This window comes from Notamacropus eugenii, chromosome 5 (assembly GCF_028372415.1).
Source record: "Notamacropus eugenii isolate mMacEug1 chromosome 5, mMacEug1.pri_v2, whole genome shotgun sequence".
Taxonomy (NCBI): domain Eukaryota; kingdom Metazoa; phylum Chordata; class Mammalia; order Diprotodontia; family Macropodidae; genus Notamacropus; species Notamacropus eugenii.
In genome coordinates, this window is record NC_092876.1 from 165,564,959 (window position 1) to 165,580,845 (window position 15,887).

A 15,887-nucleotide genomic window follows, 5' to 3' on the forward strand; every position below is an offset into this window, starting at 1 on the left:
GGAGGAGAAGAGATGCCAACAGGGAACAACAGTCTCGGGTGTGTGGCCTCATCATCTTCCTCTGAGGACAAAGCATAGTGACATAGCTTCCAGAACTGAAACCTCTGATGGCAAGTCCAGAGCCCCTCAGGGCTCAAACATAGAATTTTAGACAAACAGCCAGTGTGGCATCAATAGAAAATTTCCTTTCATACATAATGTAAGATAGTATAAGTGATACAAAGGAAATGATGGTATTTTCTAAATTGTCTAATAAAGAGTGAGGAGCAAGGACATGGGAAACTAATTCTATGTCATCCAGCAACAGGCTGGGAGTGGGGGTGGGGAGGGTAGGGGTAATGCCTAGTCTCTAGGCTTATTAACAATAGCACACTTGCTTCCTGGGAATCTGGGGTGTACCACTCAACTGGGTGTCTACTAATTCATAGAGTTTTAGTTTCCTCTTCTGTGAAATGGGGATGATATACCTGCAGTACCTACCTTAAAGGTTGTTTGTGGGGTTCAAATAAGACAGTATATATATACAGCACTTTATAAACCTTATATTGCCAGAAAAATACATCATCATCATCATCATCATTCTTGGTAAGAGAAAGTACAGTTTGTGCTCCATTTACATAGTAAGAAATCAGGGAGGGGTCAGAGCCAAGATGGCAGGGTAGAAAGATGCACATACTCTAGCTCTTCCCCCACAGCCCATAAAATACCAGTAAGAACAACAAATTCTAGAGCAACAGGAGCCACAGAACGACAGAGTGAAAGAGATTTCCATTCCAAGGTAGCCTGGAAGGCCAACAGGAAAGTTCTATTGCACAGGGTGTGGAACGGAATTCAGCCCAGCTTAGGCCACACAGCACTGGGAGGAACAGGACCAGAACAGGCCTTAGGGGCAGAATCCTCAGTAGCAGTGGTGGTTCTCAGATATCTCAACCCAAAAACACCAAAGGCAGATTCAAAGGTCAGTGAGAAAGCTTTTTCACCTTGGTGACAAGGGAGCAGGGTTCTCCCCTAGCCCCAGCTCCAGTTGGCAGCTGTGGCTGCAGGAGCAGTGGTGGAGGCAGCAGCAGCATCCATTTGTGAAGCCCTCAGCCTAAAGCCCCTGGAGGAATTGAGCAGCTGATCTGAATCTCAGCCACCAGCCTCATCAGGGAGTCAGGAGGAGCACTGGTGTGGCAAGCTGGAGGTGATTGAGAGGGAATTTTACTACTCCCAAATTCTGGGCAGAAAAGTTTTTGATTGCTCCCAGATCAGTGTGCAGGCCAGGAGAGGAGTAAACTCCTCTCCCTTGATTGTGCCACCTTAGAGGAACTGAGAACTCACAGGTCCCAAGAGTATACCCTTTTCTTGACAAAGGACTCAAAAATTAAATAACTGGTTGAGAAAATGCCCAAAAAAGGGAAAAAAATAAGACTATAAAAGGTTACTTTCTTGGTGAACAGATATTTTCCTCCATCCTTTTGTATGAGGAAGAACAATGCATAACTTCAGAGGAAGTCAAGGTTTCCAAAACCTCCAAAATAAATATGCAATGGTCTCAGGCCATGGAAGAACTCAAAAAAAATTTTGAAAGTCAAGTAAGAGAGGCAGAGGAAAAACTGGGAAGAGAAATGAGAGAGATGCAAGAAAATCAAGGAAAACAAGTCAACAGATTGCTAAAGGAGACCCAAAAAAATGCTGAAGCAAATAAAACCTTTAAAAATAGGTTAACTCAGTTGGCAAAAGAGGTACAAAAAGCCAATGAGGAGAAGAATGCTTTAAAAAGCAGAATTAGTCAAATGGAAAAGGAGGTTCAAAAGCTCACTGAAGAAAACAGTTCTTTAAAAATTAAAATGGAGCGATGGAAGCTAGTGACTTTATGAGAAACCAAGAAATTACAAAACACAACCAAAAGAATGAAAAAATAGAAAACAATGTAAAATACCTCACTGGAAAAACAATTGACCTGGAAAATGGATCGAGGAGAGACAATTTAAAAATTATGGGACTACCTGAAAGCCATGATCAAAAAAAGAGCCTAGACATCATCTTTCATGAAATTATCAAGGAAAATTGCCCTGATGTTCTAGAACCAGAGGGCAAAATAAATATTGAAAGAATCCATTCATCACCTCCTGAAAGAGATCCAAAAAGAGAAATTCCTAGGAATATTGTAGTCAAATTCCAGAGTTCACAGGTCAAGGAGAAAATATTGCAAGGAGCCAGAAAGAAATAGTTTGAATATTGTGGAAGTACAATCAGGATAGCACAAGATCTACTATCATTAAGGGATCAAAGGGCATGGAATATCATATTCCAGAATTCAAAGGAATTAGGATTAAAACCAAGAATCACCTACTCAGCAAAACTGAGTATAATACTTCAGGAGGGCAATGGTCATTCAATGAAATAGAGGACTTGCAAGCATTCTTGATGAAAAAAACCACAGTTGAAAAGAAAATTTGACTTTCAAACACAAGAATCAAGAGAAACATGGAAAGGTAAACAAGAAAGAGAAATCATAGGGGACTACTAAAGTTGAACTGTTTACATTCCTACATGGAAAGATAATATTTGTAACTCTTGAAACTTTTTTCAGTATTTGGGTAGTTGGAGGGATTACACACACATACACACACACACACACACACACACACACATATGTATAGACAGAGAGCACAGGGTGAGTTGAATAGGAAGGGACCATATCTAATAAATAAAATTAAGGGGTGAGAGAGGAATATATTGGGAGGAGAAAGGGAGAAATGGAATGGGGCAAATTATCTCATAAAAGAGAGGAAAGGGGGGGTAAGAGGGAAAAAGTGAAGCTTACTCTCATCACATTTGGCTCAAGGAAGGAATAGCATGCACACTCAATTTGGTATGAAAACCTATCTTACACTACAGGACATTAGGGGAGAAGGGGATAAGCAGGATGGGGAGGATGATGTAAGGGAGGGCAAGTGGGAAGAGGGAGCAATTAGAAGTCAGCACTCTTGGGGAGGGACAAGGTCAAAAGAGAGAATAGAAGAAATGGGGGCCAGGATAGGATGGAGGGAAATATAGTTAGTCTTACACAACATGACTATTGTGGAAGTCATTTGCAAAACTACATATGTATATATGTATATGTATATATGTATATGTATATATATAGCCTATATTGAATTGCTTGCCTTCTCAGTGGGGATGGGTGGGGAGGGAGGAAGGAAGAGAAGTTGGAACTCAAAGTTTTAGGAAAAAATGTTGAGAATTGTTTTTGCATACAACTGGGAAACAAGAAATACAGGTAATGGGGTATAGAAATTTGTCTTGCCCTATAAGAAAAGAGAGAAGATGGGGATAAGGGAAGGGAGGGGTGTGATAGAAGGGAGAGCATATTGAGGGAAAGGGTAACCAGAATCCAAGACATTATGGTGTGGGGGGAGGGGAGAGATGGGGAGAAAATTTGGAACTCAAAATTTTGTGGAAATGAATGTTGAAAACTAAAAATAAATAAATAAACATTTTTTAAAAAAAGAAAAAAGAAATCAGGGTCACCTTCACATCATTATGTGACATCACCATAGAACTTTTATGAAGGACCCTGTCAGAAGCAGTAATAAAAAAAATAAGGTATTTTAGACTTCCCAGAAATACATACAGTGTGTGGATAATTTACCAAACTAATAGAATTAAAGCCTTAGAGTCAAGAGACTCAAGAGCATTGTTGGCTGGAAGCAGTGATTTCCTATAAAGATATATCTTTAATTAAAATCTGAAGGTTAGAAGTCCATGTATTGATTGGTATCTTCCAATAAAAAACATCCATAATTTTTCAAAATATTTTCCTCAAAACTCATAAATTAGTATTGTGTAGGTTTTAAGAAATGTTAGGTAGTTAAATCAATCAAGAATATTTACATTTTGCAATATAGGGACAATAATTCTCACCAATTACAACAATATTTCTGGCAACCAGAGAGCTGTCAGCTATAACTCAAGATTTACACTAAAAAGCATCCAGTCACAGTTCTTCAGACACAACAACCCAGTTTCAGAAGTCACTTTGAACTATTTTTACATATGTAAATTATAATCTTTCAAGTTTTATTGAAGTAAGATTGTAGAATAATCTGCAAATAATTCAAATATAATGCCAAATACAGGAAAATTTTTTGTAATATGATAGGGAGGGGGAGGAGCAGAGAGAATGCAGCTTAAGTTAACTAAGAGTAAATAGCTAGCTGGGTAAAAGACCTATCTTTTCTAAGAACTGCCTACTGTTTCTGTACCTTCAACCTATAGGAATTGCAGTCTTATTCAGAAGAAAAAAAATTGCTTCAAGGTCCGGGCTAGTTTTGTTCTGTCTCCTTGTTAAGGAACTTACATTTATGCTTTTATAAAATATTCTCTAAATCTGATTATTCTAGCAAGTGCAGTACCTTTCAGTTTCAATGCTCAGTTTAAGAACTATCTCTAGCTTCTAACATCTTTATTTGAACTTTACTTTTGGAGTAAGAAATAGTGTAGCATAGCATCAAGGGCATACTGGTAAATGTGTAACAACTGTTTTCTTGAAAAAAAATTCTTCAGGACACACTTTTAGATTTAATCTGCATGATTGATATTTTCTCCATCAATCTCTTAAATCTAGACAATCAACAAAACAACAAATCAAGCCTTGACATTTGATGATTTCCAAGGTGTAAATAATGACCCTGAAAATTTAACAAGTGACTCTCAAAAACCAGTAGGAGGTTGCTCCAGTTACCCTGGTCATAGTTTGTGCTGCTTTCCTCAGGTGTAAAAATTAAGCACTTACTGTTAACAAAGAAATATGTGTGCTTGGTACCACAATACTTGGTATTTATTGGATAAAATGACAAAAGGAAATATAATTCCTGCAGTACAGATAAGTGTATGATATCATAATTAGATAGATTAGTTGTGCATTATTAATTTTATAAAAATAAATGTAAGCTTTGTAAAAATTTAAACTTTGTGAAAATTTAAACTTTGTAAAAATAAGTTGTCATACTTGAATTTTAAAAATTGTCATTCAAAAGAAGGAAATAGTTACTCCAGAAGTAACTGATCACATTCAACCTATCTGATATTAAACCTGGATAGCCTCTAAGGTTATGCTCTCAAACCAATTGAAAATTTTTCATCTGTACTAAATGACTTATCATGGAATAAATTCAACCTTATTTTTTTTAAAAAAAAGCTGCTTCTTTTCATCGGAAGATAAAACAAATTAGAAAAGTGACACAAAGATAGGGAATGGGTAGCAAGAGGAAATAAGCAGGCATAAGATCTAATATGGCAAGGACTCAACATGTGTACTAAAAGAATGAAAAAAGGACAGCTAGGTGGAACAGTGGATAGACCACCAGTCCTGGAGGCAGGAGGACCTGAGTTCAAATCTAACCACAGAGACTTGACACTAACCAGCAGTGTGACCCTGGACAAGTCACTTAACCCCTGATTGCCTTACCACCCCCCCCAAAAAGGAGAGCAGCAGCTCTTATGTTAAGTGTTCCTTATTATTTCAAAGATACAGATTAATTGGATTTTATGGATTATTTCAGGTATTAGAGATCTCTTTAGACATTAGACAGTAAGAACTGAACAGCTGAAATGGAGAAAGATCTGATGGAATCCATATCTATGGAGTCACCAGGTGAACAACATTAGCACCTTTTTTTCTCTCGCACTCTATGTCTACAATGCATTCCCTTTTCACTTCCACCTCTTGCAGTTGTTGGGCTCTCTTAAGGTTCTGTTCATGTAACACTTCCTACAAAAGTCTTTCCTAATCCCCCTAGTTGTTAGTATTCTCTCTCCCTGTTCAGTGATCATCTATACTTATCTGCTCTGTATCCCCAGTAGATTATAAGCTCCTTGAAGGCAGGAGTTATATTTCCTTTGTCATTGTATCCCTGGGAGGTGCCCAACACACATAATGCCTTGGTAACAGCAAATGCTTAATAAATGCTTGTTGCAATGGACTGGAAGTTCCGGGGTATATCTAGAATGTGGTTTGGAGCACATTTCCCATGGAGTCTCAGGAGGCTTCATTTAATCACTCCTTTTATTACCCACATAGGTAAAGTTATTCAGAGATGGAATGAGAATATTTAACCTGTGTCAAGTGGAAGCTAAAGAGTGGAAATGATAGTCAATCTTCAATTACTATTTTTTAAATTCAATTTTATTTTCAGTTCCAAATTCTCTCCCTCTCTCCTCTCCCTTGCCCCATACATTGATTATTTTTAAGTACTTGCTATGTGCCCAAAATTGTGTCTTGCAACTATGGGAATTCAATATAATTATTCTATCATGATAGCATAGAGTAATGGAGAATTAGGCAAATAAACCAGATTCACCTCAACCACCACCTCCTCTCAGACCCCAGTAGAGACAGCTCAGCTATCTGAGACCCCAAACCCCAGAATAGTCATGTCCTTCAGACATTAGAAGCCCTGCTTCTGGCCCAACTCCCACAGCCATTTTCCAGGGAAACTGCCACTGCAGAGACATGACCTGATAACTGCTCCCAGAGGTGCTATAGCCCTGTCTGCTCAGCATCATTAACTACAGAAGAACTGCCAAGAAAATAATAAAAAAAAAGATTTCACTACTGTGATGGCAAGCAAAGTAGGTTCTTCTGCTGTTTTTGTTTTAGTATAATCAAGAGCCTCTGATTGACTCTTGCCTTTATCAACTGAGAGTCTTTCCTAGGAGTAAAGTACAGAAACAAGAGTTTCTTTAACTAGAAATAGTATATGCATTTGTATTGTTAATGTGATTAAAGATCTTCCCCACCCATTCATGAGCCTGCCCATTAAGGGGAATTTGATTAGGGAAGATTTGTGGGAAGGCTCACATCTTTTGTTAAGTTTCTAATGAGGCACTGGTTCTCAAGGGCTGTGACGCTCTCTGACTCTAAAAAAATTATATACTTATATATATATATGTATATATATCCTCTGAGGGTAAGGTTTTACTTTAGGGCTTACTGACTGGAAGGGTTTTGTGTGGCCAGACAAGACTCTGGATGTCGCTAAGCAGTCCCCAAGCTTTGAAAACCCAGATGTTGGTGCTTCCCTGTCTGGTAACCATGGTCAGAGAGTTAGACCTGTCTGTTGATTTATGGTATTTGTAGTTCTTATGGTCAGACAGTTGGAAGCCTGTCTGTTGGTCTCTATTTCTCTTCTTGTATTTTTCTCTATTGGTGAATGAAACATGTGCTTGATTAAAGGAGACTGTTAACCCCTCAAAAGTTGCCTTTCCTTTCAGAAAAGCAGATCAAAGAAACTGTGATAGCAGCACTCCCCCCCCATATATGTTGGGGTGCTTACTGTTTACAACCACCCAAGTCCCTGGCACTGTCAGATGGCTCACCACAAGAAGCAGACATGGTTTTATAAATGTACATGACATTTTAAAAGATTCATTACTTCTACTTGACCACTGCACCCTAAGGATTATGGGCCCTTTCCATCTGTCCTGCAGCTGAAACCGTCCACATGAAATGTCTCTTTATTAGAATGTGAGTTCCATGTTGGCAGGGCTTGTGTTACTTTTCTACACGTATTTCCAGGGCTTATAAAGGGAGTGGAACATAGTAAGTGCTTAATAAACTAATCAATAAAGGACATAACATTTCTAAAGCTTTTACTATGAGCTAAGCCCTGGAGACAAAAATAGATAATTGAGATAACATTTGGTCTCAAAATGCTCATGTTCTAATTGGGGGAGACTACTGTGCATATATGAGCAGCTAGATGGCACAGTGGTTTGAGAACCAGCCCTGGAGTCAGGAGGACCTGAGTTCAAATCCAGCCTCAGACATTTACTACCTCTGTGGGAAAGTCACTTAACCTGTTTGCCTTAGTTTCCTCATCTATAAAACTAGCTGGAGAAGGAAATCACAAACTACCCCAGTGTCTCTGCCAAGAAAACCCCAAATGGAGTCATAAAATAGAGAATGACTGAAAAGACCAAACAACAAGAAAAAGAATGAGTAACTCCTATGAGGATAGGAAAGCTAGGTGAGATAGTGAATAAAACACCAGGCATGGAGTCAGGAAGAACTAAATCCAGCCTCAGACACTTCTTAGCTGTACTGTAAGACCCTGGGCAAGTCACTTAATCCTGTCCATCTCATTTTCTTCCTCCATAAAATGAGCTGGAGAAGGAGATCGCAAACCCCTCCAGTATCTTTGCCAAGAAAATCCTAAATGGGGTCACAAAGAGACAGACATGACTGAAAATGACTGCACAACAACAGCCACACTACGCATATAGGAGAAATGTGCTATAAAGCAGACGGAAAGGTCCTATGATCCTTAGATATGGTGGCAGAAGTAATGGTAGAGCCTAAGGGTGGGAGCAGAGGGTCTGCAGAAAACAGTGACCAAGCAGATGATAAGGCCTGCCAATGGTCATTAGAACCCAGGTAGTCCCTCTGTCTTACTGGAAAAAAATTTGAGTTGTGAATTGAAGATCGGTGAATCAATAAAAGCTGCTAGAAGTGACCTAAGTATATGATAAAGAATGACTACATCTCAAAGGGGTCCCTACCCCTCAAGGAGCTTAAATTAAATATCTGAAACAATCAGAGATCACCAAAAGACAGTAGATATTCAGTTCAATTTAATAGGAAGAAAAAAATGAAATAATTCCCTGCCCTTATGAAGAGCTGACCTTTTGGGGAATTAAACACATACATAAAAATCCATACAAAGTGATTTCAAAAGGCAGAGTGCACTAATAAGTGGGATATCAGGAAAATCATGAAGTAGGAGATAGTGCAGGAAGCCAGGCATTCATTGTGCCATGTTTCTTAATTTTTCTTAGACTTTTCCCTATCCAATCATGGCTTTCCAATTCAATTAATGGGTGACCAAAGCCAATCCAATTAGCTAATGCAGGTAAAAAGAAAAATCTCAACTGCACCACCAAATGCGGATAGCTCTTCAGTGTCTAGATATTGCAATGTATTGAATGCAAGGAATCAAAACAAGTTCAAAGAAATTCCCATCTTTACAATTCTATTTTGGGTCCTAGGAGCATAGGGAATATTTCCTTCAGTGAAACCTGACAGAACTATTGGACACGTGTGTAATCAAAGAACATCATAATCTTCCTTCTTTTGTTCCACCTTCTTTATTGGGTCGTGTTTTTTAAGTTTTCTTTTAGTGTTTTTCTATCCAATCATGGTTTTACCATTCAGTCAGTGGATGATCAAAGTCAATCCTTTCACACATATGGGGAAAGAAAAAAGTTTTAACTAAACCACCAAATACAGTAAGTTCCACAGTCTTGACCTATTGCAGCACATTGAATCCAAGCAATCAAAGCCAGTTCTAAGAAATTCCCATCCTTACCATTCTATGTTGGGATATAGAAGAATAGGGAATGTTCCCTTCAATATTACTCCACAGGAACCTTTGAATCTTGCAGGGGTGCATTACAGATAAGAGAAATCACCTGTACAAAAAGCATGGTTTCAGGGAGATGACATGTTGTGTACAGGGCCTAGCTAGCAGTTTCAGTGTGGCTGAAAAATAGAGTATAAATAGGAATAATATAAAATAATCCTAGGAACCTATATAGGTAGGAGCCATAAAATGGAGGGCTTTACATTCTAGGTTGAATATTTCGTATTTTTTTTTAGGAGACAAAAGGGAACCATTAAAATTGTTTTCATAGAGGGATAATTTCATGGTCAGATCTACGTTTTAGAAATATCGCTTTGGCAGCTTTGTAGTGGATGGATTAGAGAGAGGGAGAAGCTAGAACAAGCAGCTGCTAAGTGGTGAGATGCAGATGGTCAATACAGATTCAAGAAGGCAAGCAGCCTCTAATTAAATAGTTAGGGAAGGCAAAGTCTTGAAGGTTCAAGATTTGAATAGGAGGGAGTCCATTCATTTCTGAGATATAGAAGAAGGATTTAACATGACGTCTTTAAGGGCAGTGGTGAAGTGGCCTAAGAAAACAGAAGAACCTCCTTAGAGAGGAGAAAGATAGAAATGACATCATGGTTTGATTGTGGAGGGTCATAATCAATGAAGGTGGAGTCATGATAGGTTTTCTACAGGAGACTGACATGATGAAACATTTATGAAAACATTATTTTAAGAAGCTTAGTCTAATCATTTAGAGGATGTAGGACTTTAGCAATGCCCTCATTCTTTGAACTTGCATTCTAATTATGGTCTGCACACAACACTCAGAAACCACTGTAAGATGGAAGATATATTTGAGAGGGGGAGAGATAGTGATGACCAGTGAAGAAAACATAGTAACCAAAGGTAGAATGTGAAGAGGGAGAAGATGAGGTTGAGACCATGGAAATGGAGAGAAAGGGATAACTGAGAAACATTTCAAAGGGAAAATACACAAGACTTCATGACGGATAGGCTATGGAATGAGGGTGGGGTAAAGGAGAGGAACTCAAGATTTCTAACCCCAAAGACTTAGCATATGAAAGATTATTACATGGCAGGGAGGGTTAGGGAGTCTCCCTTTCCATGGAAAAAAACAAACAAGAAGGAATTGCTTTTAAATGAAGCAATTAAAATTTAGGTTAGATATAAAAACTTCCTGATGTAAAAGGTTAGTGAAAGATTACTTAAACAGTATCTCCTTCCCTTGAGACCGAGTCAATTTGTCAACTTTCTTTTGATAGTGGAATTTTCCACGTGTTACAGATACATTTAATTTTAACTCATTGTTTTGTACATGTATGTGTCTGGTTAAAAAAGAATAAGGCAAAACCTCATCTTATTATTATCTAAGCCTATTACCTACAAAAGCGCCAAGCATGGTGCTCTGCGTACAGCTGGTATGCAGTACTTTTGTTTGAATGTTCCTTGTTTTGAATATCTGTACAAAATGGTAGGCAACGTGGCATAGTAACCAACGTATTACACTAGAAGCCTGGAAGTTTAGCCTCTAACCTTGAATGGGGTCCCTTACTAGGTGACCTTTGACACAGCATTTATATCCATAAGTTTTCTTACCAATGATCTCTTAATTGATGAATCTGATGACCTTAAGAAATCCTCATTCTTTTTGACCCCTTTGTAGCCTTTAACACTGTGGATCACCCACTTCTATATAGAAGACTCTTTGGAATTTTGTGATATTGACCCGTCCTGACTCTCCTTCTTCTCTGACCACTCTTTTTCAGTCTGTCTTCCTGGCTCTTCTTTCCAGATCACTCCTGCTAACTGTGGGTATTCCCCAAGGCTCTGTCCTGAGTCCTCTTCTCTCTCTCTATTCTATTTCACTTGATGATCTTGTCAGCTCCTATGGATTAAATTAACATCTTTATGCTGACAATTCTCATAGCAGCTTATCCAAATTCATGTCTCCAATTGTCTATTGGACATCTTGAACTAGATGTCCTGTAGACATCTTAAAATGTCCAAACCAAATTCACTATCTGTCCCAACTCCTCTACAAACCTCACCTCTTCCTAACTTTCCAATTATTGTTGAGGGCACAGCCATCCTTCCAGTTACTGACTTGACTTGACTCATCTGAAAAGTAAAGGAATTGTATTAGATAAAGGATTCTTAAATTTTTTGTGAAATGAACCTCTTTGACAGTCTGATGAAACCTATGGACTCCTTTTGAGAATAAAGGTTTTAAGTACATTAAATAAAACATATAGAATTATAATGGGAAACAAATATATTGAAATATAGTCAATTACATATCTATGCATATTTATTTATTTATTTAATATTTATTTATTTCTATATATCTGTGTATATCTATATTTTATCTATATTTATCTATTTCTATCTACGTATCTATCGATCTATACATATCCATATATATATGGATATGTATCCATGGATAGATCAATAGATAGATATACACAAAGACAAGTTCACAGGCCGCAGTTTAAGAGCTCCTTATCACTTGGTAATTCACAAGATCTCTTCAGACTCTAAAACTCTTTGAATCAAACTTGGTAGGTAGAAAAGAACTTTGTACAGTTAGTGAAGTAAAGTCTTACCTACTCTAATAGCTATTATTGATTTGTTTGAGCCTGCCATATCAGGCAGAATCCTAGGACATATGTACTCAATTGCGTGTTACTCTTTGCTCTTCTAGAAGGGACAGAACAATGGGGGCTGGAGTGCTACGCTTCATGGAGACAGAAGCTGCTTGAAGGCTGCTTTCTGAGAATGTTTGCCTTCACTAGTGGCAGAGGGACTCAGCACTGATAAAGGGCTCTGAATTGAAAAGGAAATCACAAACAACACTGAAAATCACAGGATCTGAGCATTGGAAGTGACCTCCATTATAATTTAGCACAATCTATTTGTGAAAGGAATTACTACCATAAAATATCAAACAAATGCTGATCTTGCCTTTCCTTGAAGGTCCCAAGTAGGGGGAAAACTCACAACTTCTCTTTTTTAAAGCTATGTTATATATGTGAGCACAAAACCTAGTAATCCTGAAAAAAAAAAAAAAAGATTACAAGCATTGAACCCTTTACAAAAATTTAAATTACATCCAATTCTCATTCATTTTATGAAAAATTAAACATAATGGGAATAAATATACTTATTCAATGTACACAGAACCCACAGGCTCTTGAGGCAGCCTGTTTCACTTTTGGTCAGCTTTAACTTTTAAGAAGTTCTTCCCGATATCAAGTCTAAACATGCTTCTTTGTAGTTTCCACTCATCGCTCCTAGTTCTGGCCTCTTAAGGCCAAACAGAACAAATCTAATCTCTTCTCCATGTGACAGCCCTTTGAATATTTGAAGACAGCTACAATATTCCCTGTGACTCTTTCTCTAGGTTAAGCATGCCCAGTTCCTTCAACTGATACTTATATATCATGAACGTGAGGCCTTTTAGCATCCTTGATGCCATCTTCTCCATGTTCTTAGGTCTAATCAGTATCCTTCTTATACCATGGTGCCATTCACATAAGTCAGCTGTGATAACAAACTGATAGGAAGAAATATGGCACTTGGGATTTGTTTCACAGATAACACACAGAAGACACTAGAGTTTTTGGATTCCAGCCTCTAACAAGTTCACTCTTGATCTGGTCAGACAGGAAGACAGCTTCAGAGGAGTTAATTATCTTATTTTAGTCTAGTCTAGTCTTCTCAAGAGGGAGTTGCTGATGATGGGATCACCAACTCCTACAGCATTCCCTAATTACCCTCTCACAGGGGTTGGCAAGAAGGTGGGGCAAATATTCCTATGTCTTGATGGAGCCCATCAAGGCAGGTACAGCTTATGCACTCCCCTAAATCCCCTCAAGCCTCAGTGGGGGCCAGTTGAAGCAGGTACATGCATTACTTTATGTACTACTGTAACAGCAAGTACCCCATCATACACAGGAAGGCTTGCTGTACAGGTTCTTAGACCTGCATTTCTAAAAGGAAAGCAACTTTTGAGGGGTCAACAATCTACTTTAATCAAGCACATATATCACTCACTTAGTTCAGGGGGGAAAGTCAGTACCCTGAATTTCGGGGAAAATACAGAGAAATAAAAAGTAACAGACAGGACTTCCAACTGTCTGACCATATATCATAGACCAACAGACAGATCCAATTGTCTGACTATACATACATAGTTAGCAGTGTGATAAGTACCAACATCTAGGTTTTCAAAACCAGGGGGCTCCTTAGGAGCTTCCCAGAGTCTCGTCTGACCAAAGAAACACTTCCAATGAACAAGCCCCCACCTTAGAGCATTTATATACTTTCCAGAGCCAGAGGGCATCACAACCCTTGAGAACCAGGGCCTCATGAGAAATTAGCAAAAGGTGTAGGCCTTCCTACAAAACAAATCTCCTCTAACAAACCTTCCCTTAATGGGCAGGCCCGTAAATGGGTGGGGAGGATCTTTAACACTCATAATTACCATTACAATTACTGAAATCCCAAATGAGTTACCCCATGCGCTCCCCGTTCACTGACCAGTGCCCCCTTGCTTTATAGGGTGGCAGATAAATAAGGCATCTTGCCAACATGAAGCTCACAGGCTAACTTTAGCAATAGCATCATTCTGTGCAGGTGTAGTAGATATCACAGCATGTCACCCTGTTATCTCACAGCACAGCCTCAGTAGGACTGTCTGTCACTAAGATTCTGGGAATTACAATCGAGGATCCTTGGGGCTATTCTGGGAGTTATTATCTAACACTTGGAAACTAGACATTGCCCTGGCCATGGATCCTGAGAAATTAAACTCTAAGAAAGATAACAAAATCCTCCTTACTTACAGGATCCTATGATGCAATCCTGGACAGGTTCAGGAATCAGTTTCTTCATCTGTTAATTGGGGAAAATAATACTTGTATTACTTATTTCACAGGTTTGTGAGAAAAAGGATTTATAAAGGTTATGGAACTATACAAACGATTGTTATCATTGTTATTTATTAGTCATTACAGTTCAAATTGCATACACGCTTTCTGCCAAAGAAACCTGGGTTCTATGCAGCTGCCTAACCTAACTCCCAGGTGGCTTATGATGCCAGTAGCCATTTTCGTCCACAATTATATTATCAAAATCCAAAGACTGTAAAGAAAATAATACAAATAAATCTATTTTCTACATGGCATCCAATAACTAATTTTTCTAAAAAATTCCACTAAAAGCTACTAATGACTTCACCTTCTCTGCACCTTCTCTTATATTAATTGGCTAACCTTTGGATGACATACGTTCTTATATTAGTTGCAGGTGACCATTAAATATGTTTTTTCAGTTTCTACTGGCCCAGAAATGGCTTTTACTACTACATGACTACATCACTAAGATCATAGTTGGATATATTCCAGGTTTCTTAAATTGAATGGAGGCTGAGCTCAAAGGATGTCCTTGATACGTATCCTCTATGAATTGTTTCTTTTAATAGACTAAATAAGCTCCTGACTGTTCTATTTCTATAGCCTATAACCTTGAGGTCATCTTGATAGAGAGAATTCCTGACCTTCATATCAGCTGATAATAAGACTTTGTATTATCACTTTAAGAATTTTTTTGTTGTCATTGTTAAGAGTTGCAATGTTTTCCTGGGACTTAAAGGCAAGAATAATTCCATTAGCCTTTTGTATACTTGCAATTAGCTATAGTAAAGGCCATAAATGTGCCCTGAAAATCATTAAATGTCCCCATTTGGCAGAGAAGGAAAAGACATTGCTGATGAACACAGTGGTTCATCATTGTTACAGGTCACATTCGTATTCCCATATCTTCTAGGGCAAAACACAACTCATTATTTTTCCCCTTAAAAATACCAGTCTCTGAATTTCCTTAGTTTTGTTTTTGTACTACAAGCTACCATATTTCCATATTTTTGGTCACTCAGGCTGGCAACCTAGGGGTTACTCTTGATTCTTCACTCTCACTTATCTCCCCTCCCCAACCCCTAGACCAACACAATCTATTGTAGAGTTTTATTGATTCTGTCAACACAATATATTTTGCATATGTTGCTTTCTCTTTATTCACGTGTTCAGTTCAGGCCTTTATTGCCTTTCACCTGTATTTACATGAAAGCTTCCTGATTGTTCTCCCTGCATATGGTCTCTCCTCTCCCTAGTTTATTCTCCACAGTTGATAAACTGATGCTTTTAAAGTGGAGGACTGACCACATCACACTCCCACTCAGACTTTCTGCAGCTCCCTATTGATTCTGTGATAAAATACAAACTCTACAACCAGGTATTTAAAGCTCCCAGTGGGAGCAACGTAACTCAGTTCAAATAGGAGTCCTAGATCTCACCCAAGGAAAAATTCCCCAAATTCTCTAATATGGCAACCTGAGGATAGGAATAACAGAAATTATTAGCTCCTCTAATGTTAGCTTCTTACCAGAGTCTTTCTCTACCTTCAGCAACTTAAAGAAAGGGTGGAATAGCTTAT